At 43.5% G+C, this 23,648-nt stretch overlaps 1 long non-coding RNA gene across 1 annotated transcript; it reads left to right on the top strand.

The window, feature by feature from the left end:
• Positions 1-1,400: 1,400 nt before the first annotated feature.
• LOC115478296 lies at positions 1,401-16,590 on the top strand. Its single transcript, XR_003943500.1, has 3 exons — positions 1,401-1,411; positions 9,424-9,434; positions 16,490-16,590. It is a non-coding gene; the product is annotated as an uncharacterized LOC115478296 (long non-coding RNA).
• Positions 16,591-23,648: the final 7,058 nt, after the last annotated feature.

Below are 23,648 nucleotides of genomic sequence, written 5' to 3'. Positions count from 1 at the left end.
GATGCGTATCAAAAATGAAATTATCGCCTGGGCAATGCAGTAGCCGGGCAGTAAGTCGGAATTGGTGCAAGTTGGGGGCACATAGAAGGGAATAATCGAATGTCGCCGGCGATCTATTTTGGCGGCGGCGCAACAGCTGGCCGGAACCGTATTTTCAAAAAAGATGGCCGGCCATCTTTTTTTTCGATAATACGGTGTGGGCCGGTGAAATGCCTTGGATTTCGCCGGGTTTGAGATCGCCAGTTTTGTTTTTCCGCGATAATGGAAAAAACTGCCGGTGATCTCAAACCCGGCGAAATCCAAGGCATTTGGCCGTGGGAGGAGCCAGCATTTGTAGTGCAATGGTCCCCCTCACATGCCAGGACACCAACCGGGCACCCTAGGGGGCACTTCAAACATCTTTTATAAACAACCAAATTAGCTTCCAGGTGCATAGCACCCTTCCCTTGTGTGCTGAGTCCCCCAAATCCCCCCCCCCAAAACCCACTGCCCACAAGTGTGCACCATTACCCTAGCCCTAAGGGCTGAAGGGGGGCACCTACATGTGGGTACAGTGGGTTTGGGGGGGTTTGGGAGGGCTCAACATTACCCACCACAAGTGGAACAGGTAGGGGAGGGATGGGCCTGGCTCTGCCTTTCTGCAGTCCACTGCAACCAACAACAACTGTTCCAGGGACCTGCATACTGCTGTCAGGGTGTTGGGTATGACATTTAAGGCTGGCATACAGGCTGGCAAAAAAGGTTTGTATTTTAATAATTTTAGTGTGGGAGGGGGTTGGCGACCACTGGGGGAGTAAGGGGAGGTCATCCCCCATTCCCTCCGGTGGTCATCTGGTCAGTTGGGGCACCTTTTTGAGGCTTGGTCGTGAAAATAAAAGGACCAAGTAAACCCGGCGAAATACTGCTTATCGCCGGGTTTTATTTTTCCATTATCCGCGAAAGCCGGCCATCTGGTAGCCACGCCCAAGCCTGCCCATGTCCCGCCTTCGCTTCGCCGCCAACACGCCCCTTTGAACTTTCGCCGGCGAGGCGAAGGGAAAGCGGCGAAGCTATCACAAATGTAGCTTTCGATTATACACTTTTCGCCGCTTTTGCGAAATCGCCGGCCATATCCCAATTTGTGTCGGGAAATAGCCGGCGATTACTTTCGATTATAAGCTGGATAGGCACTTACATGGTTTAGTAAAAGGACCCCTAAGTGTTCCTCAGAAGGCAAGTCACTTGCCTTTGCGATGTTAACCTGACAGTTGATTTTTCTTGCAATGTCTAGACCTTCTTGCCCTTGATACTCTAATATGTGAAAATATCATTCTTGTCCCTTAATTGTTCTGTTATCATTCTGAGTGAGTGAGTGACAAAATACAGGGACTATAAATAGCACAGGTTCATTCAGGAACAAAGGCCTGAATATGTTGCTTATGCAGATACAGAACACACCATACAGAAAAACTAGTGCCCTGCATTGTGCAAGGTCTGGATGGAGGTAGGAGGAGGGAGAGGGAGAGACAGAGAATATGCAGGATAGCTGGTGGCAGAGAGAAAAAGAGAGGAGATGCAGGATGGCAGAATTAAAGAGAGAGAAGATACTGGATGGGGGAGAGAGGCCAGAGTTAGTGAAACAGTTAGGAATAAGAGGGAGGAGAATGGAAGGGCAAGAGTGAGGGAAAGAGATGAACAGCTGTAGGTACACACATTTAAAAAGAAGGAGATTGGATAATACGAATGAAATCTGAATGTATAGAAAGGAAGAAAAAAAATAGAAGAAAACTGAAAGGAACAGATCAGTGCTGGAATTGGATATAGTGGAGGAGGCAAAGAAGATAGGAGAGAAAGCATGGCAAGTGGACAGGAGACCCTTGGAAAGAGTTAAAAGAAGACAGGAGGGCAGTACCCAGAGAGATGAAATGGCCATACAACAAAGGTAGAAAAAAGAATGTTATTTTTAATTTAGGATGAAGTAATGTGGTAGATATGTTAGTCCACGTTGGTGCCCTTCTACTAAGCTGCATTCGTAATGGGCTTAGTGCATCCTTACTCGGGTCTTTTCTGAGTGCTAATGTGGCCATAACATAGCCATTTTTCCAATTATTGAATTTCTGGCTGTGTCATAATGTTACCATTAGAACAAATTTCCATGGGCTTCTCTGCATTCCAGCGCATGCTAAGCAGTAGTGCCACTTTATAAAATGAGCCCTTAATTAATTTGGCTTCCATTGTACCTGGTTCCTAGTACAGTGTGTCTTTAAGGGAGGGTATGATTCCTGGAGATTGGGGAATTCATAAGAAGCAGTGCAAGCCTGAAAGCTAAGCTTTTCTGAATTTATATATTTTCCGATTTTTATTTGGTTTGATTCATAGATTCTATACAGCTATCTTGGTGTGTGTCTCTCTCTAATTTCTTCCTAGAGCATTTCTGACTTTATCTCCATCTATCCTATACAGGACAAAAAGGAGAAAAAGAAAACTGTCCTTTCCTCTCACTTGCAGAACTGCTTGCTGCTATAATTTGCTATATTTCTGACCTCCTGATAACTGTATAGTCTCTCCCTTCCACTCCTAGGCTAGCTCTCCCTGTATAAGAAAACCAAAAGACAATTAGCTTCAATAAATCCTCTATTTGACATTACTTCTCATTGATATCCCTTAACATAGTGCACCTTCTCACACTTATTAATCATAACAACATGATGTCATTCAATGCAATATTTGTTGTACCTTAGTCCTTAGGCAAACCATCTGGAACCTTAGAGCTTGCACCTTCTATCTCCAAATATCAGCTATGAAAGATGAAATCAACAAACTACAGAAGGAATTGGAAGCTATTAAGGAAACATCTAAGACTTCCCAATTCCCAGCCAATTTATCATCAGCACAGCCACAAAGAAAAAAGCAACAGAGGAATAGATGGGTCACAGTAGGCTAAGTTATATTATTACCTATGTCACAGAGACATTCACCCTCCCAGATTTTGTACCTATAAAATTCCTTTGCAACATTGGAGCATTATGATGGTTAGAAAAGATGTACTAAGGTGGATCCAGAGGCATGGAATGTAACTGAATCCAAAGGACCTCCCAAAAACAATGACAAATTGGCTCAAAGCAGAAAATTATTACTACTAGGAGACTCCATTATAAGAAGCAGTAACTTTGGAACCCAGTTCAAGGGTCCCAATCTAGTGAAATACCTTCCAGTATCCTCTGCTACCAAAAGTACTAAGAAAACACTGAATTTGGTCTAAGAGAGTACAGATTCTAATACTGATATTGTAATCCACCTGGGGACAAATGACCTGGCCAACAAATGCAAGTTTGGAGTAGAGAGCATTCCAGAAGCTTGGGGAAGGACTCAAATCTTTGGTTCAGACTACAGCTTTTTCAGAAGTAATTTCAACATATGGAAAAGAAGAGGAAAGACTATGTAAAATAGAGGAGTTCAATAAGTGGCTTGAAGCCTGGTGTAAAGAAGAAGTTTTTAGATACATAGGAGCTAGGGCAGTGGGGAAAATAGCAGGCTATACTGTAATAATGGGCTACATCTTTCTGTGGCAGGGAAACACCATAAACTAGCTACCCCTGAATTATAGGAAGGAAAATCCTGCTTCTCTCATCCTTCGCAGTCCGTAGGTTCTCGACTTCCAGTGATGAATTGGATGCCTCCCTCAAGACTCCAGCAGGGTACCTGCAAATCTATCCCTGTTTAGGAATAAAGTCCAAGGTATTTGCTCTGTGCACTGGTTACACAGTCTTTGGGGAAGCCACGAAGCCACAATTGAATTGACCTTGTCAGCTTTTATCAGAAGGAATTCAGTTAACTGGTGTTCAGGCCAAAATGTCTCTAACTCTTCTGAGGGAGAACCATACACCAAGCAATCTTCATTTTCCTTCTCTCTAATCTTCTGCTTTCTCCCTCATCCCCATCCTTGATACTGTTCTTGGTCAGATGACCTATGGACCAATTTCCGTGTATCTCTGTCCAGCAGATAACCCATGGTCATGACAAAGAGGGCTTGTGAGTGTCCAGTTAGAATAACTTACATTCATGAGCCTGATTATAGCAAGCTCCCCTCCATTGTTCACAGTTGTTACCGGAGACACTGTTCCTGAGAAGTTCATTCCTTCGCATGCTCCTAGGAGACAAGGTGGACGGCCAGTACACATAGACATATGTCCTTGATGAAGTCAGCAGCAAAGTTATGCAAAACATAATTTTCCTTTGTAGAAAGCTGATGGTTCAGGTTTAAACAGGCCTTCAACCAGCAAAGGTGAGATAGCAGGAAAATACCCCTACAGGATGCCAAAATCCAAAAGAAACCTATGTGATAGGAGGAGAGAGATTTACAAGCACTGCTCAGGAGAGGGACCCTGAGGTGATGGTGTCTGAGGATCTCAAAGTGATGAATCAATGCAACAAGGCAGCGGCCACGGCCAGAAGGATGCTAGGCTGCACAGAGAGGGGTATAACCAGCAGAAGAAAGGAGGTGTTGATGCCCCATACAAGTCAAATTGTGAGGCCCCACTTGGAGTATTGTGTTCAGTTTTGGAGGCCCCATCTTGGTAAGGATGTAGAAAAACTTGAAGCGTTTCAGAGAAAAGTGACAAAAATGGTTTGGAGTTTGCACCACAAGATATATGAGGAGTGATAATCTGAAGATGTATACCATGGAGGAAAGGAGAAACATTTCCGCAAAATGTCCAAAATCAGATATAGACATCATATCGAAAATGCCCCTCATATCAATCACATGTTTACTGCATGATCTGAACAAAACAACTTATATAACATAAAGCAACAGAGCATGAGCAAAATACAAGGTCAGTTAAAGGACAGCAGATGTTCTAAGGGTCAGTTGATATGTTAACACAGTGTGAGCCAGAGGGCAACAAACTAACAGTAGCATAGACTATTACCACCACTGTATCCTGTCTCCTCTTTTGTTTAGAACAAATGAGCCACTAGACCACATGTACCATTAAACCAATTGCCTTTTAGACCAACTGACCCATTAGCCGTTGTGTATTTCAGACCAATTGTCATTAGACCAATTGTCCATTAGACGAACTGTGATTAGATCAATTGTCAGGGATGCCATACCACTGAGGGAGAAAATAGATTAAGTGTTCAAAGAAAATTCAAGGTGTATCTAAGTGATTTGCAATTCAGATTTAATGAAGAAAAATGCAAAATCATATATGGGCGGGGGGGATCAAAAAAAGGAGCAGTACACAATGGGAGTGAAGAACCATTTATAATAACATGGAGAAACAGTTGGGGGTGATGGTGTCTGATTATCTCAAGAAAGACAAGCAATATAGGCTAGTGACCAGAGTGAAGTTAAAGTGATACTGTCTCCATATAGGGCATTGATGAGACAACACCCGGAATACTGTGTCAAATTCTGGAGGTTCTTGGTACAAAGTTTATACAAAACTCCATATATGATGAAACCTAAGGTCCTAAATATGTATGACCCAGAGGAGATGCGAGATAAGGGCAAAATGACTGCGACATAGAAACCTATGGAACTTTGGAAAATATGCCTCTAGCTAGTAACATAGTAGATGACGGCAGAAAAAGACCTGCACGGTCCATCCAGTCTGCCCAACAAGATAACTCATATGTGCTACTTTTTGTGTATACCCTACTTTGAGTTGTACCTATGCTCTTCAGGGCACAGACCGTATAAGTCTGCCCAGCACTATCCCCACATCCCAACCACCAGCCCCGCCTCCCACCACCGGCTCTGGCACAGACCGTATAAGTCTGCCCAGCACTATCCCCGCCTCCCAACCACCAGTCCCGTCTCCCACCACTTCAAAGATAATATGCATAAGAATAAAACCCTTTTCAAAGGGAAGAATAATTTAAATCAAGTTTTCACCAAGGATACCTAGTTTCAGAATAATGAGGGAAAATCAGAGATCGACTTGGATTTATGGCAATCCAGCAAGCATGAAAACGGGCAGAGAAAAGGGGCTTTATCTTCCTTATTCCCCGTCATATTCTCTGATTCCATGCAACTGTCAGAGGAGATGATGATTACTTTTGTGTCATATGGTGATCAATATGCATACCACACCTTTTTTCCCTCATGAAATTCCTCTCAGGGAGGAGAGGTGATTTTCTACAATTTGATATATTATATCAGCTGTATATTTACACTGAGGTGTAATTTGTTGATATTATGTTCAGTCTCATTAGGACTGCAAATGTTTTCATGCCTAATGTGAAATCTTTTGTGTAATTGATCGTGCTGATGAACTTAACAGCAACTTTCTAGAAGCATGATCCTGCACAGATACATTGCCAGTTGTGACGGGCCCTTGCAAGGATTTTTTTAAATGACATGCAAATCATAAATAAGGCAATTTTGAAATCCTTTTACACTGGTAGAGAGCAGCTTAATCAAATAGATTAGCCTGTTTGAAAACTCCCCCTATTAGCGTGTGTATAAGCTTTTAACTAAATACAAAAGGGGAATTCCATTGGAGTGTTTTGTTGGGGAAGCCAAACAACAAGCATACATGGCATTTTTCAAAATACGTAGTTTATTTCCTGCGAAAACAGCAGGGCAAGATGCACAGGTGATTATAGCATGCATATTCTCCGTTACGAAATGAAAAAAAAGTGGATCCAAAAAAACCTCCTCTCTCAAATGGTGTTCTCAAACAAGGTATTTATTCAAAACGATAAAGAAACGACCCTGTTTTTTTGGATCCACTTTCTTTTCACTTGGCTTTCGCTCTTTTGTGGAGAGGTCACCTCCTGTTGGAGTTGGCTTCTGTTATTTTCCGTTACCTACATTTCAAGAGGAAACTACAGCTATAGTTTTCTTAGATGTTTTCTTTCAATTATTGTTTTCTGTTTTGTTCCTCCCCTTTTGATTAAATGCAGTAGATTGTAAGGTAGAAGGCAAAAAGAGGAGATGGCCAAGGGGATAGAGATGTCAGTAAAGCCACACTCAGGTTAATAATTTATTGATAACCCAACATGGCTGTGTTTCAGCAAGTGCCCTCTTCAGATTTTACAGGCTCACATGTTCATGGCAGCAGCTATGTGGAAACTTTCTGTTCATTACTGGTCTGAAAATTGCAGCAGATTCTTGATTGGGTCAACTTATTGTATGAGGAGTTTAATGTTTGTAAAAACATATTGAGCTTACTCTCAGGGAGAATTAAAGACCCCCTGATGAAAGCACTTGCTGAAACATGGCCTTGTCAGGTCATCAATAAATTATTAACTTGAGTGTGGCTCCAGTGACATCCCTATCCCTTTGACTGTCTCTGCAGGACATTTTTTTTTTGTTCTTCTTCAATTTCTCTTCATAGATTGCAGTGTCACAAGTGTTTAAATGATTGTAGTAGTGTGAAGGAAGTTGTTTAGGGAGAAGAAATAACCAGGCAGAATCTTTTGGAATTAGGAGATGGGGGAGGGAAAAAAAGGGAGAAAAGATGGAAATATAATAGAGGAGGGAAGACAGTCCGGGCTGGGCACCTGGGCATGATTTACTCTTGTTATTGCACTGACAAGTCTGGATTTGTACACAGGCACACTGGAACTGTAGCTAAACTGGCAAAAAATCTAGAGGTGGCACGCTGGGTTGAAGATTTGCTTTCACTTCTCTGGATAGACTTTTGACATTGCAGAAGCTGTCTCCTCACCTTTTCTCCTGATTTGAACCATAGAGATCGAAGACCGCAGCATTTAATGCTGCCCCCTCTCTTCTCAGTAGACCAATGGGAGGCTTCAGATGCTGATGCCTATCCCTCCAATGTGACCTGAGGATAGGCAGATGACTTAAAAAAAACACCCATTTCCTCTTCCTCCCACATCACCACTCTCAATAGCAGCAGCCTTTGCTGCTTTATTCCTACAGTCAGTGCCACTCACAATCCAGATAGCAGTGCTAAATATAGGGATTACATTTGAACTCTGGAACCAGCATTTAAAAACAATACTGACTGTAGTGTTTAAATATTGAACCAGTGATTTTCAGTTAGTAGCCTTCATTTTCCAGGAAAGAAAATCCCCAATTGCAGAGAGGTCTGGTCAACTTTCAAGCAGTAAATATTCTCCCCTAGGTTCACTACAGCACTTGATCAACAAAACCCATTAAGAAGCATGGGGACCTATTACTAAAGTGAGGCAAAATTTGCAGTTACCACAGGACTTTACCATGTGTAGCTGCAAATTTTACATGGCAACCAGTGGGGGCAGCAGGTCCCATGTTTAAGTGCCAATTAGTATACAGTACCTAGCCCAGGGGCGTAGCCAGAACCCAGTTTTGGGTGGGCAGAACTCCGTCTTGTCCCACAAGTGATATGGTCTCACCCTCTCTCACCTGCATGCCATATGGTCTCTCAAACATCCCCCTCCCCCGCATACCTTTGAAATAGCAGATTTTCACTGGCAGCGAGCAGCAACTAATACACACTGCTCATGTTGGCCCCATGATAAACTTCCTGTATCTACATAGGCAGGAATACATCAGAGAGAAGGCTGTGGGGCTGGTGCGAGCAGTATGTATCAGTTGCTACTCACTGCAGGCAAAGATCTGCTATTTACAAGGTATGCAGGAGGGACAGTTGTTGGGAGTTTTTAGCTGCTGGGGCTTGGGGATCCATGGCAGTCACATCATGGGTGTGCTGCTACTGGGTGGGCCTGGGCCCATCCGGGCCCACCCTTGGCTACGCCACTGATCCTGGCCACAGTTAGCGAGAGAGCTCTTGACAGCTCCTATTTAGGAAGTAGTAAGTGGTCCTGTGTTAACTGCACATTAGCCAGTTAACATGCGTTAAGTGCAGCACTAGCTGATTAACATTTCCACTCCCACTCTCCACTCATGCCACCACTGCAAGACACCTTAATGCGATTGTACTGTAGCAGTTATCACTTGGTAACCCACACCTTAACTGCTGGATTCTGTATAGGTCACTCGAAGTTGGGTAAGCAAGTTTCGGAGTGCATCACATGCCTGTGCGTAAACTGATAAACTAATTAATCAATAGCAATCAATTAATTATTGGAGTTAATAAGCACTTAATTGGCAGTAATAAGGAGTTATGTGCGGATCTGTCCTACGTCCTATTCTATAACATGTGAGCAACTCCAAAGGGGCTGTGGCCACGGGAGGGGTATAGGCAGGTTAGGGGCGTCCCCAGAAATTAGGCGTCATGTAATTGAATACCTGTATTTTCACACCTGCCATCAGCTGGCAGGCATAAATGCTCACACCTTACACGCACTAAGGTACTATTTGTAGAGGTTGTTCCACATCCTGATGCCTAACTTTGGGTACAATTCTGGTCACTGCAACTCAAAAAAGGGCAACGAAAATGATAAAGGAGATGGGACGACTTCCCTATGAAGAAAGGCTAAAGTGGCTAGGTCTCTTCAGGTTGAAGGAAAGACGGATGACGGGAGATATGATAGAGGTCTATAAAATAATGAGTGGAGTCGAACAGGTCGACATGAATCACTTCTTCACTCCAAAAATACTAGGACTAGGGGGCATGCAATGAAGCTACAAAGTATAATGAATCAGGCACAAAAAGGTGCCCTAAATGACCACTGGAGGGAATCAGGGTTTACCTTCCCCTACTCCCCCAGTGGTCACTGACCCCCTCACACCCCCCAAAAAAGTGATTTAAAACATTGCTTGCCAGCCTCTATGCCAGCCTCAGATGTTATACTCAGGTTTATGATTTATTTTAGCAAAATAAATGTAGAAAATAACAATGGGTTCAAAGCCAGCACAAACCTGGTTACCTTTGTGACCTTGGAAATATAACCGGTTATTATCTTAATGCTGTCACAGTGACCAGCTTGTTTTGGCAGCTTGGCATTTGGGGGGACAAAACACACTGCACCCCTCCCCTAATCTCTTCAGTGGCTTGCTGCTCAATACTAGCTGTTTCCCAAATCCTAAACATGCATGGTAGCAGATGTAACTCCCAACGTTGATCTTTTAAGACAAAGACATTTAGGGCTAAATTCTATATAAGGTGCCGTAAAAATCTGTGTATAAAATATATATGCCTTAGGTCTGTCCACGCAACTAAATGTAGTCACAGGAATTTATACCAAGTAAAATTTGGTGTAAATGCCAGATGACTAAATTAGGCATGAAACGGGTATATTCTATAACAGAGCACATAATTTTTAGTAACACCCACAATCCACCCATTCCATACTCATGACCGTGCCCCCTTTTTGGCAGCACACATTAGAATTTATGCGCATCACTTTATAGATGCACTTATCAAGTTGTGTGTATAAATTCTAATTAAAGCCAATTAGTGTCAATAATTGCCTGTTAATTGGCGATTATCAGCGCTAATTGGTTTGTTAAGATAATTAAGTTGTATATGCAATTCAGAATACGACCTGAATTGCACATGCAACTCAAATCACACTATCTAGAATCTGGGGGTTAATGCTGGATGCAGTAAATGGCTCTCAAAATTTGGTGCCAAAATATAATCAATGTTGAATAAGAGCATAAAAATAGCCATACAGGGTCAATCTAGCCCAGTATCCTCTTTCCAACAGTGGTCAATCCAGATCACAAGTACCTGGCAGAAACCCAGATAGTAGCAAAAGTCCATGCTACCAATCCTGGGGCAAGCAATGGCTTCCCCATTTCTGTCTCAATAGCAGACTATGGACTTTTCCTCCAGGAACTTGTGCAAACCTTTTAAAAACCAAGATATACTAACTGCTGTTACTATATCTTCAGGCAAAGAGTTCTAGAGCTTAACTATTCATTGAGTGAAAAAATATATCCTCTCAGTCATCTCTTTTCTAAGCTGAAGAGTCCTAATCTCTTTAACCTTTCTTCATATGAGAGGAGTTCCATCCCCATTATCATTTTGCTCGCTCTTCTTTGGATCAGTGCCCTTTATAGATTAGTATTACTCAAGTATGTGCAAATGGCAAGGGGACATGGTCTGGGCATGCTTTGGGAGGGACAAGGACATGGTCTATTAATAGAATCTAATTCTTCCTATCCCTTTGTTCCTTGGTTCTTCCCCCATGTGCACAGACTTTCTATGAATCTACCAGGCATTCAGCGTTTTTTTCCTACTACTACTTATCATTTCTATAGCACTACTAGACGTACGCAGCGCTGTACACTTGAACATGAAGAGACAGTCCCTGCTTGACAGAGCTTACAATCTAATTAGGGCAGACAAACAGGACAAACAAGAGATAAGGGAATATTAAAGTGAGGATCATAAAATAAGGGTTCTGAACAAGTGAATAAGGGTTAGGAGTTAAAAGCAGCATCAAAAAGGTGGGCTTTTAGCTTAGATTTGAAGACAGCCAGAGATGGAGCTTGACATACCAGCTCAGGAAGTCTATTCCAGGCATATGGTGCAGCAAGATAAAAGGAACGGAGTCTGGAGTTAGCGGTGGAGGAGAAGGGTGCAGATAACAGAGATTTACCCAGTGAACGGAGTTCCCGGGGAGGAATGTAGGGAGAGATGAGAGTGGAGAGGTACTGAGGAGCTACAGAGTGAATGCACTTATAAGTCAATAAGAGGAGTTTGAACTGTATGCGGAAATGGATAGGAAGCCAGTGAAGTGACTTGAGGAGAGGGCTAATATGAGCATAATGACATTGGCGGAATATTAGTCGTGCAGCAGAATTTTGAACAGATTGAAGAGGAGAGAGATGGCTAAGTGGGAGACCTGTGAGAAGCAAATTGCAGTAGTCTAAGCGAGAGGTGATAAGAGTGTGGATGAGGATTCTGGTAGTGTGCTCAGAAAGGAAAGGGCGAATTTTGTTGATATTATAGAGAAATAACGGCAAGTTTTAGCAGTCTGCTAAATATGTACAGAGAAGGAGAGGGAGGAGTCAAAGATGACCCCAAGGTTACGAGCTGATGAGACAGGAAGGATGAGAGTGTTATCCACAGAAATAGAGAATGGGGGAAGAGGAGAGGTTGGTTTAGGGGGAAAGATAAGAAGCTCAGTCTTGGTCATGTTTAGTTTCAGATGGCGCTGAGACATCTAGGCAGCAATGTCAGATAGGCAGGCTGATACTTTGACCTGTATTTTGGCTGAGATTTCTGGTGTGGAGAGGTAGATCTGGGAGTCATCAGCATAAAGATGATACTGACAACCATGGGATGAGATCAGAGTACCAAGGGAAGAAGTATAGATGGAGAAAAGAAGAGGTCCCAGGACAGATCCCTGAGGTACACCAACTGGCAGTGGGATAGAAGTAGAGGAGGATCCACTAGAGTATACACTAAAGGTACGCTGGGAAAGATAAGAAGAAAACCAGGAAAGAACAGGGCCCTGAAATCCAAGTGAGGACAATGTATCAAGGAGTAGGCTGTGATCAACAGTGTCAAAAGAAGCAGATAGATCGAGAAGGATGAGGATAGAATAGAGACCTTTGGATCTGGCCAGAAACAGATCAGTGGAGACTTTAGCAAGTGCTGTTTCAGTTAAATGAAGGGGGTGAAAGCCAGATTGAAGTGGATCAAGAATAGCTTGAGATGAAAGAAAGTCAAGGCAACGGCAGTGAACAGCACGTTCAAGTATCTTGAATAGGAAAGGGAGGAGGGAGATGGGGCGATAGTTGGAAGGGCAGGTAGGGTCCAATGAAGGTTTTTTAAGGAGTGGTGTGACTACAGCATGTTTGAAGGCATCAGGAACAGTCACAGTGGAAAGTGGAAGATTGAGGATATGACAGATAAAAGGAATGACAGAAGAAGAGATAGTGTTAAGTAGATGGGTGGGAATAGGATCAGAGGAACAGGTAGTTAGTTTTGAGGAGGAAAGAAGATGTGTAGTTTCCTCTTCAGTGATTTCAGAAAAGGAAGACAAGGAGGCGGGGGTTGGAGGGTTGAGAGAATGGACTAAGGGAAGGAGAGGTGGAGATGACCTGGTTGAGAATTCAAGTTTAATCTTGTGAACCTTATCATGAAAATACTCAGCCAGATTCTGGGCGGAAAGTGAAGGGGGAGTTGGAGGTGAAGGCACTTTGAGGGGAGATTTTCCTGGGTGCCAAACTTTGGAATTACCTCCCCCTAAGTATTTGTGGGGAACACCCATTTACTAAATTTAAGGGGGCATTGAAAACACACTTTTTTGAAGAGATTTTCTGCTGACTGCTCCTTGTAGGGAGCTGCAGAGTCTTCAGAATGATAGTACTGTACTGGGGGCATTGGAAAAACTTCTATCATTTGGCGCCCTCTATAGAACAGTGCGTAGTGCTGGCATCTGTGCCCAACTTTGGGCACTAACGATTTGTACCAACTGAAACCTGGTGTAAATCCTGGTGCATAAGTTAGGCGTGGATCCCCAGTATTCAGTAATACTGCATGCATCTTTGGCGAATGCCCTGACCTGCTCATTCCCCTCCCATGGCCACGCCCCCATTTCAGTTGCACGCTCTAAGATTTGGATGCGAATCTTCATAGATTAATGCTTAGCTCATGCAAATCAAAAATGTTGGCAATTAATGCCAATAATTGATAGTGCTCAATTATTAGTGCCAATTGGCTCGTTAGCCAATTTAGTTGCACACGCATCTCAGGATAGCGTGCAATTTTGCATGTGGAAATTTGCGCGCCATTTAGAGAATCTGGCCTTTAGTCTTTTTCTGAAAAGGAGAATAAATGTCTATTAATATACCATGTCCTTGTCCCTCCCCTTGCCATGTGCACATACTTGAGTTTGATATGTGCATATCCCAGGCTTGTCAAATGGGGACTTAAATAAACACTTAAGTGCCAGCTTATGCACGTATCAAATGAGAAGAAGGCTTGTAGAATAAGGGCTATAACTTATATAGCTAAGTGGTGCCACCCAGTGGCGTACCTAGGGTAGTTGACACCCGGGGCCGGTCATTTTTTAACACCCCCCTCCAAAATCCAGTACTAGGCATACCGAGAATACAAAACACTCAGGACCTATAGAGCAATTCTACCATACCATAAGCAGTCATTTCTATGAGTCACACAAGGAAAAGGAAAGCATCTTAAACACTACAGTGAGCACTAGAACATCAATTCACCTATTGTAAAACGAAACCAGACAGAATAGTACAGATCGTCGATCCTGCACAGTCAATGCCAACTGAAAGCCATGTCTTTTTCACAAACACAGATACACCCTAATCCACTATAGAATAAGTAATCATAAACTTTCTATTTAGACAAAAATTAAGCTGAACCCCCAAGATGCCAGACTCTGCATACAATGCAACGCCACAGAAACAGAAAATGTCCCCTAGTACTGTGCAAAATATAAAGACAGCAGATGTAAATTTGAAAAAAAACTAACAAATACCAATCACCACTTTACAAATTAACAAATAGAAATAAAACAAATATAGAAAATAAAATACCATTTTATTGGACTAATACATTTAGCTGTCAGAGGCCAAAACCTTCTTCCTCAGGTCAATACAGTATAGTGTGTTACAGTGTCCTAACCTGACCTGAGGAAGGGGGTTTTGTTCTCCGAAAGTTAGTCAAAATTTATTAAAATTAGTCCAATAAAAAGATTACCTTATTTAGATGTTCTATTATAAACATTTATTAACACAGCTACAATACTATATCCTAAAGCAAAAAATATATATATATATATATATTTTATTTACAGTTTGTTGTCTCTGGCTTCTGCTTTCCTCATCTTCTTTTCACTGTCTTCCTTCCATCCAGCATCCGTCTTCGTTCTTTCTCTGCCATCCAGTGTCTGCCCTCTCTGCTATCCCCGCCATCCAATGTCTGCCCTCTCTCCCTGCCCTTTCCATTCACTGTCTGCCCTCCCTCTCTCCCCCTTCAATTCACTGTCTGCCCTCCCTCTCCCCCCCATCCATCCAGGGTCTGCCCTCCCTCACCCCCTTCCATCCATCCAGGGTCTGCCCTCCCCTCTCCCCCCATCCATCCAGGGTCTGCCCTCCCTCTCCCCCCCATCCATCCATCCATCCATCCGTCTGTCCCCTCCCTCTCTCTCTCTCTGCCCCTTTTTTCAGCCCCCAGTTCTAGCCCTTTTATCCCACCTGCCCCTAGTTCTAGCCCCAGCCCACATCTCCCACTTGCCCCCCCTTTTCAGCCCCACTATCCCACCAGTCCGCAGTTTCAGCCCCAGCCCTTTTCTCTCACCAGTCCTGAGCTTCAGCCCCAGCCACTTCTCCCTGCCCCCTTTTCAGCCCCCAGTCCCTCCAGTTTCTGCCCCTGCCCCCTTTTAGCCCCCAGTTCCAGTACTAGCCCCTTTATCCCACCTACCCTCCTTTTCAGCCCCAGACCCATTTTCCCACCAGCCCCAGGCATGGCTCCCATTTTCTCACATGGCCCCTTCCCCACCCCCCTTCTCCCCACCCGTCCCCTTCTCTCCTCTTCTCCCATCTGAGATCCCCCTCCCCACCCCAGTCCCCTTCTCCCCTCTTCTCCCATCTGAGACCCCCACCCCCCTTTTCCCATCTGAGATCCCCCTCCCTACCCCAGTCCCCTTCTCCCCTCTTCTCCCATCTGAGACCCCCCCTCCCCACCCCAGTCCCCTTCTCCAATCTGAGGCCCCCCTCCCCAGTCCCCTTCTCCCATTTGAAAACCCCCTCCCCAGTTCCCTTCTCCCATTTGAAAACCCCCTCCCCAGTCCTCCTCTCTCATCTAAGCCCCCCCAACTCGACCCACCTGCCACCTTCGTGGAGAGACGACAGCCCTCGTCTCCTGCCTCCATCCTGCTGTGCCTTAAAGAAAAATCTGAAAAGCGGCGTGGCAGGCATGCTTCGTGTCTGCCCTGCCTGCTTGTAAAAGAAAGCGGCAAATCTCTCCTCGTCGACATTGCGACGTTGCGTCGGGTCTTCCCTCACTGGGTCCCGCCCTCCGCGAGGGCGGAACCCAGTGAGGGAAAACCCAACGCGACGTCGTGACGTCGACGAGGAGGTTTGCTGGCGCTTTCTTTTACAAGCAGGCAGGGCAGACACGAAGCATGCCTGCCATCCGGCTTTTCAGATTTTTCTTTAAGGCACAGCAGGATGGAGGCAGGAGACGCGGGCTGCCTGCAGTGCCGACGGAGCACCCCCCCCCCCCCCACTGACACCCAGGGCGGACCGCCCCCACCGCCCCCCCCTTGGTACGCCACTGGTGCCACCCCTGGCATGTCCTAAATTGAACTCCACTTAGACATATAACAATGTATGGGTCCAAGTCTTACTTTCAACTGACTTGGATTAAAAAAAAATAACAAAACCACTTATGTGGTTGACAGGACTGCCAAATGCATAAGTGCTTTTGAATATCAGATCTCCTAAATGTTTCATGTTTCTCAGAACTTTTGCATTTATTTACCATACTTATAAGACTTTGATCACATCACCATAAAAAATGAAATGTCAGTTCACAATGAATTTCGCACTGTTCTAATCTAAATTCTATTAGGCCCATTTATTAACCTATGGTAAGGGGGGAAAAAAACAGCGGAGGGTCTAGAGCAGGTCTCACTAACCTATGCTGGAAATGCAGAGCTGTCAAGTTACCCATTCCAGGAGGGAGACTTTTTGGCCGGTTCTGGATTCTGTCAACCTCATCCCAGTGCATTATGGGACCTGCAGCACTGATTTCAATGGATAGAATCATAGACTACAAATACTACATTGATTTGGGAGGTAAGTTTAAAACCAGGACTGGACAAAAAAGTCTCCATCCTGGAATGGATAACTTGGCAGCCCTGAAAATGTATTTTTGTGTTCCTAGAGCTGGGAATATTACACATTCCCAGCTGCAGCAATGCAGATAGTGTACCCCAAGTCAGCCCTGATATCCAGCAAATTCCCTCTACCCCAGTGATCCGTTTTTCAAACTCCACATCCCCATTCTTTTACCAACACCTCCACCCCACCTCATATCCTTTCTCCAATACCTCCACCTACCACCCAGCATATACTAGTGGTCTTCCTTATGAGCAGTGGCAAATGTTGACCTCCGCGCCTAGCCATAGTCTCGCTGTCCTACTGCTAGGGGAGCCAGCTTTCCAAATAGAGGGGAATTCTTTGTGGAAATTCCCTTTGAAAATGCAGCCAACATGCATGGTGCAAAGTACATGCTTGTAGGTATGTATGGGAATTTTTTTAATGAATTCTGCACATATACTCCCCTGACCTAACTCTGTCTCTTTTATCACACAGGGGGAGCAGATACAGAGGGAGTTTTCAAATATGCTCTTACACGGTTAAAATACATTTAAAAATCTAAAATATTGCTCATAAATCAAGAGAAAAGACACCAGCTTAGCTCAATACTTGTTAACTAAAGCAGCCTCAACAGCCTGGGGAAAGTCATAGACTTTTACCACACACAATAAACATACATTTACTCATATAAGAAGCTTTGATTACAATCCCCATAATGTACTGACAGTAAGATGGACTGAGCCAAAATTTGTGATTTGTGAACTGTGATAAGAAAGGCTTCAAACTAGTGTGATTCATGATCATTTTTTTTTTAACAAGCTATGGTTTGTGATTCACAGGTCATATTTTCAGATTCACAGATCTGAATTCGTGATTCACAAATTGTTTTTGGAAGCTTATGTGTGACTAATTCACTGGTTAACAGGCTTTTAAAAAAAAAAAAATATATATATATATATATATTGAAAGTAATTATGTGGAACACAGAGTCTGAGGGGCTGACAAAATAATATTTTTAAAAAATTTTGACCAGGCAGAAAATTGAAAGAAGATCTTGCTACCTAGAGTTTAAAATCCATGATGTGCCTTGATTTAGCATCCCCATCTAGTTAATTATGGATCCTAGTTTATAGAAGTATGGTATAGTGGTGCTGAGAGGGGGGAGGGAGTCTGTTTAAGATTATGTAATTCAACACATCTCTGATTTAAGGAGGAAGGATATGTGTCAGGATTATCTCAAAGACTTGGTTACCCATGATGCATTGCAGGTGATGAGCTCATCTGGCTTGAAGCTGAAACAATGATGTTGGCACCCTAAATTAGGGGTATCATGCATAGAGCCCTGGAAAGCTCTAGCATTCATTCTGTGCTCCTATTCTTCAAAGTCCTGCTCAGGTCTCACTGTGAATATGTAGCAGCGACTGTATTACTGAGCCGATATGCTCTTAAGGCATCACAGTCACAGTCTTCCAGAATTTTCAACCCTCCCTTGGATTTCTTGTTCTCGTCCAACCTTCTTCTATTCTTCTTGAGAATATCTCATCATGTCATACCTCGCATTCTCTTCCTCCTCTTCATAGCTGAGGATATCATTCCCAGTCCTGGGCCTTTAAAGCCAACCGTTGCCCATCTGTGATTATTAAAATGCTACACTCTCCCATCTAATTCCCTATACACCTCCTTCTTCATTCTTTTCCCCTATGACCTACATATTAGACCATGGTGACAGATAAGCTCCCCCTCGTGTAGGTTTCAATAACTTCTTTTCTCATAGTTCCACTCCTTTTCTTCCTTTGAGGCCCACTCCATCTGCCTATTTATCCTACTACCTCTATGGGTAGCTGTTAGTTATCAATTTCCTGATAAGATTCTTTTCTTTCTCACTGACTTTGACTTCTGGTCTTCAGCTCATTTTTTTAACCTTGTCATTTGACCTCCGTAATTAGTTGGTAGAGTTATATTATTTGGAGGAATTGAAAGCAGGATGAAAATTGGCCTAATTAAAGGAATACTGTTTTTGGTTGTTGTTGTTCTTTTTATTTATGTTTTGTTTTGTTTAAGCTCATACCTTTCCAGTAGTATAGTATAAGGCAGGATATACCCAAAAAAACAGCAAGATAGACGATCCGCAAAATCCAATGTGGATACAAACAAAGCAGATCAGTCAGTAGTTTGAATAAAACTTTATTATAAGGTAAGTGCCCGACACAGGCTGTGGTTTGCCCAAAAGGGCTGCATCAGGGGCTCTAAAATAACAAATAATAATCAAAATTATAATCACATATATAAATACAATTATGCAAATATAATAATTGCATATATAAAAACATGTATATTAAAAAAAACTAAGAAAACCAGATACCATAACATAAATCCATAAAAACATAGTACCAACATATATGTAAAAAATACAGCTTGTGTCAAAAACATATATAGAAAATTGTAAAATTCCAAATTTGAGTACCTTGATATTAGAAATTCTGTATAAGCTGGACAAAACATAAAGTGCACTAATTGTCTCCAAAAGTGGTTATAATACAAAAGGAAGGGGGCAAAAGAGAAAGACAAAAGAAAAAACAATAATTACTGAACAAATGAATCGATTACTTTTGACACAAGCTGTATTTTTTACAAAGATGTTGGTACTATGTTTTTATGAATTTATGTTATGGTATCTGATTTTCTTGGTTTTTTTATATACATGTTTTTATATACGCAATTATAATATTTGCATAATTGTTTTTATATATGTTTATAATTTTGTTATTTGTTATTTTAGAGCCCCTGACACAGCCCTTTTGGGTGAAACACAGCCTGTGTCGAGCACTTATCTTATAATAAACTTTTATTTGAACCACTGACTGATCTGCTTTGTTTGTATCCACATAAGGTAGGATATATTCAGGTACAGTAGGAATTTCACTGTATCTAAGGGGCCTTTTCACAAAGATGCAGTAAGTACTAAAGTGTTCTTACCTCAGCAAAAATGGCTTAGGCGGGGTGCGCTAAGGCGTCCCATGGTAATTTGGTAATGTGCATATGCTACCCATGCACTACAAAATAAACTTTATTTTTTAGCACTGGGAATAGGTCTGGGGATGGAGAGTGAGCATATTCAACGTTAATCGCTAAGCATGTGGGCATTGCCACCTGCTAATTGATTAGCAATATAGATGCGCTAACCGATTAGCACAAAATATGCCTATTGTCCACCCCCAGACCTACCCGGCACTAAAAAATAAAATCTTTTTTTTTTTAAACACATGGGTAGCATATGCAAATGCCAAAATTACCACAGGATACTTGAGTGCACCCCACAGTAAGGCATTTTAAGCTGCAGTAAGCACACATTGGTGCTTACCATAGCTTAGTGAATGGAACCCTATCCAGCTTATTTTCGAAGGAGATCACCGGCCATCTTCCGACACAAATCGGGAGATGGCCGGCAATCTCCTGAAGCTGGCCAAATCGGTATAATCGAAAGCCGATTTTGGCTGGCGCCAATTGCTTTCCATCGCGGAGCCGGCCAAACTTCAAGGGGGCGTTTTGGTAGGGTAGCGGGGGCGGGATGGGGGCGTGCTTTGAGATGGCCGGCTTCGCCCAATAATGGAAAAAAGAAAGCCGGCCTTGACGAGCATTTTGCTGGCTTTTTTTCAAGACCAAGCTTCAAAAAGGTGCCCCAACTAACCAAATGACCACCGGAGGGAATCGGGGATCACCTCCCCTTACTCCTCCAGTGGTCACCAACCCCCTCCTACCCAAAAAAATAAAAAATAAATATTTTTTTGCCAGCCTCTATGCCAGCCTCAAATGTTGTACCCAGCTCCCTGACAGCAGTATGCAGGCCCCTGGAGCAGTATTTAGTGGGTGCAGTGCACTTCAGGCAGGTGGACCCAGGCCCATCCCCCCTACCTGTTACAGTTGTGGTGGTAAATGTTAAGCCCTCCAAACCCCCCCAAAACCCACTGTACCCACATGTAGATGCCCCCTTCACCCCTAAGGGCTATCTTAATGGTGTACAATTGTGGGGAGTGGGTTTTGGGGGGGATTTGGGGGCTCAGCACCCAAGGTAAGGGAGGTATGCATCTGGGAGCAATTTGTGAAGTCCACTGCAGTGCCCCCTAGGGTGCCCGGTTGGTGTCCTGGCATGTGAGGGAGACCAGTGCACTACAAATGCTGGCCCCTCCCACTACCAAATGCCTTGGATTTGGCCGGGTTTGAGATCGCCATTCTGGGTGAAAACCGATGCCGGCCATCTCAAACCTGGCCATCTCTGACATTTGGGCGGCCCCAACTGTATTATCAAAATGAAAGATGGCCGGCCATCTTTTTTGATAATACGGTTTGGGACAGTGGTTTGCGGCGCCAGCCATATAGATGGCTACCACCATTCGATTATGCCCCTCCACGTTATTTAGGCACAAGTATTTCCACCAGCTCTGCTCACGCCTACCTGCATATGCATTCATATACTCATTGTAATAGTATTTTATATCTACTGTGCTTCAGAAAATAGACTCCATATAGGCATCCTCTGGGTGGCTAAATATAGGAGCACTATTTTAATATTACCTACTAAATGCAAAGAGGCTGATATTGAGACTGCATGAGATAGATCAGCTAACTCCTGTGGTCGCTGTTGAACCCAGAAATTCAATGCCGGATCTGTATCTGGCCACCAGCATTGAATTTGTGTCTTGTTTTGGGGTGCCGCAAACATAGCCGATTAAGCCGATATTCATTGGCCTGTCTGGCCACTAAACTTAACCAGTCAGCCGATGAAACTCGGCGGTAAGCAGCCACGTGACGAGTCACTGACTGGGATATTCAGCAGGAGTCAGCCGGTTATCTCCCGCTGAATTTCATCAGACAGACAGCTTGAGGGTATTTAACTGGCCAGGTGCCATTCCTGGCCAGTTAAATACTTTTGAATATCAGCCAGAAAGTCAATATGATATGTTAAGATCCCTTAGTAAAACCTTGGACAAAGCTATGATTTAATGGCTGATCTAAAAACTGCATCCGCCATTTAGGCATAATGTTAATTTAACATCTATTGATGGAACCTTAGACTTCTGTAATTATTCATGATTCTTTTGCTTATCTGAAATTATGCCAAGTTAGTCCATATGTTAACAGAGATCACTGTTGATTTTATCTCACATTTACATTTTTGCAATATTGTATAAGTGTAGTTCTCAAAGAAGGCAGCTCATGCAGAAGTAGTGGCATGAATGTTAATAGAACTGAGGGAGAAACAGAATTACTCTTCTATTGGACATGCTTCATTGGCTGAAAATCTTTTCACATATTCAGTTTAAATTACTCACTTTAACCTTTCAGTCAAGATACTTAAAAGGGAGAATAAACCCATATTTCATTACAGGTCTCCAAAATAACCATCTCTCCCCTTCAACATATTCAGAATTCTGCTATGCAACTTATATTCTGACAGTGTTGCTCCAATCGCATAACCCCTTTATTCGCTCCCTATCCATTTCCTCATACAGTTCAAAGTTCTCTTATTGACCTACAAGTGCATTCATTCTGCAGCTCCTCAGTGTCTTTCCTCTCTTATCTGTCCCTACACCTTCCCTCAGGAACTGTGTTCATTGGGTAATTCACTCTTATTTGTGCCCTTCACCAACTCCAGACTCCATTCCTACCATCTTGCTGTGCTGTACACCTAGAATTGATTTCCTGAGTCAGTACATAATGCTTCATCTCTGGCCCTATTCAGATCCAGGCCCAGACTCCATGGGGCTGACATTCAAAGTGATTTAAGCAGACAGGAGCCTCTCTTACCCGCTTCAGGGCCGCAAAGAGGGGGGGCAAAATTCCCCGGGCTTGGGCCTCCGATGGGGGCCAGGCGCCGGGGTCAGGCCGCCGGCGCTGCAGTCCCCGGTCTCACCTGCCTGCCTCCTTGGCTCCGGGCCCCCTGCATTCAAAGCCCTCGTCTGATGTAACTTCCGGTTTCCGCTAGGGCGGGACACAGGGAGAGAAGGCCTGAAGAGAGGCGTTCTGCGACTGCCGCTTTGAATGCAGGGGGCCCGGAGCCTTGGAGGCAGGCAGGTGAGACTGGGGACTGCAGCGGCAGGGGGAGTGACGGGGGTGTAAGCGCTTTGCAGTGTAGCCCTGTGACTACCCGAAGACTAACTCCGCCGCCAAGACACCTGAAGCAGTAGCCCGAAACATTGGCCACAGTCGGCTTGGAGGCAGAAAGGAGAAGAGGGCACCTCACAGCACAGGGAATATTGAGTGCTGTTAAGACAGATGAATGCAGTCGACCTGCGATTTTGATACAGAAAAGATAAGTGCTTTAAGTACACTACCAGTACTCTTAAAAAGCTGATAGATTGTACCTGCTAAGAATTAGATTTAAATGAGTCCTGCACGAACTAATCTTTGGCAGGAAGTAGTAAGTACAAAAGAGCATTAGAAGAATAATATAAAGATCTAATTTTTGAACACTAGAATACTTGGAAGGTTTTTTCAGGCTGATGATGAAGAGAGGATTAATTGGATCCGGTAAGCTCTGCTAAAGATGGTACATTAGAGAGCTCGTTGAGGCCTTTTTTCCTTCCAGAATTGAAAAGTCATTGAAAAGCCTTAGTGGGTCTGAAATTGATAGTGATTTATTTATTTATGACATTTTTACCCCACAGGAGGCTCTTAAATAAACTGGATGGGCTGAAGATAGAACCCAAAGTGGTGAACTGGATTAGGAACTGGTTGACGGACAGGCGCCAGAGGGTGGTGGTGAATGGAGTTCGCTTGGAGGAGGGAAAGGTGAGTAGTGGAGTGCCTCAGGGATCGGTGCTGGGGCCGATTCTGTTCAATATATTTGTGAGTGACATTGCCGAAGGGTTAGAAGGTAAAGTTTGCCTATTTGCGGATGATAGTAAGATTTGTAACACAGTGGACACCCCGGAGGGAGTGGAAAACATGAAAAAGGATCTGAAAAAGCTAGAAGAATGGTCTAAGGTTTGGCAAT

Source organism: Microcaecilia unicolor, chromosome 10 (genome assembly GCF_901765095.1).
Source record: "Microcaecilia unicolor chromosome 10, aMicUni1.1, whole genome shotgun sequence".
Taxonomy (NCBI): Eukaryota; Metazoa; Chordata; class Amphibia; order Gymnophiona; family Siphonopidae; genus Microcaecilia; species Microcaecilia unicolor.
The sequence above is the reverse complement of the archived record's forward strand: the minus strand, read 5'-3'. Positions and strand labels throughout refer to the sequence as shown.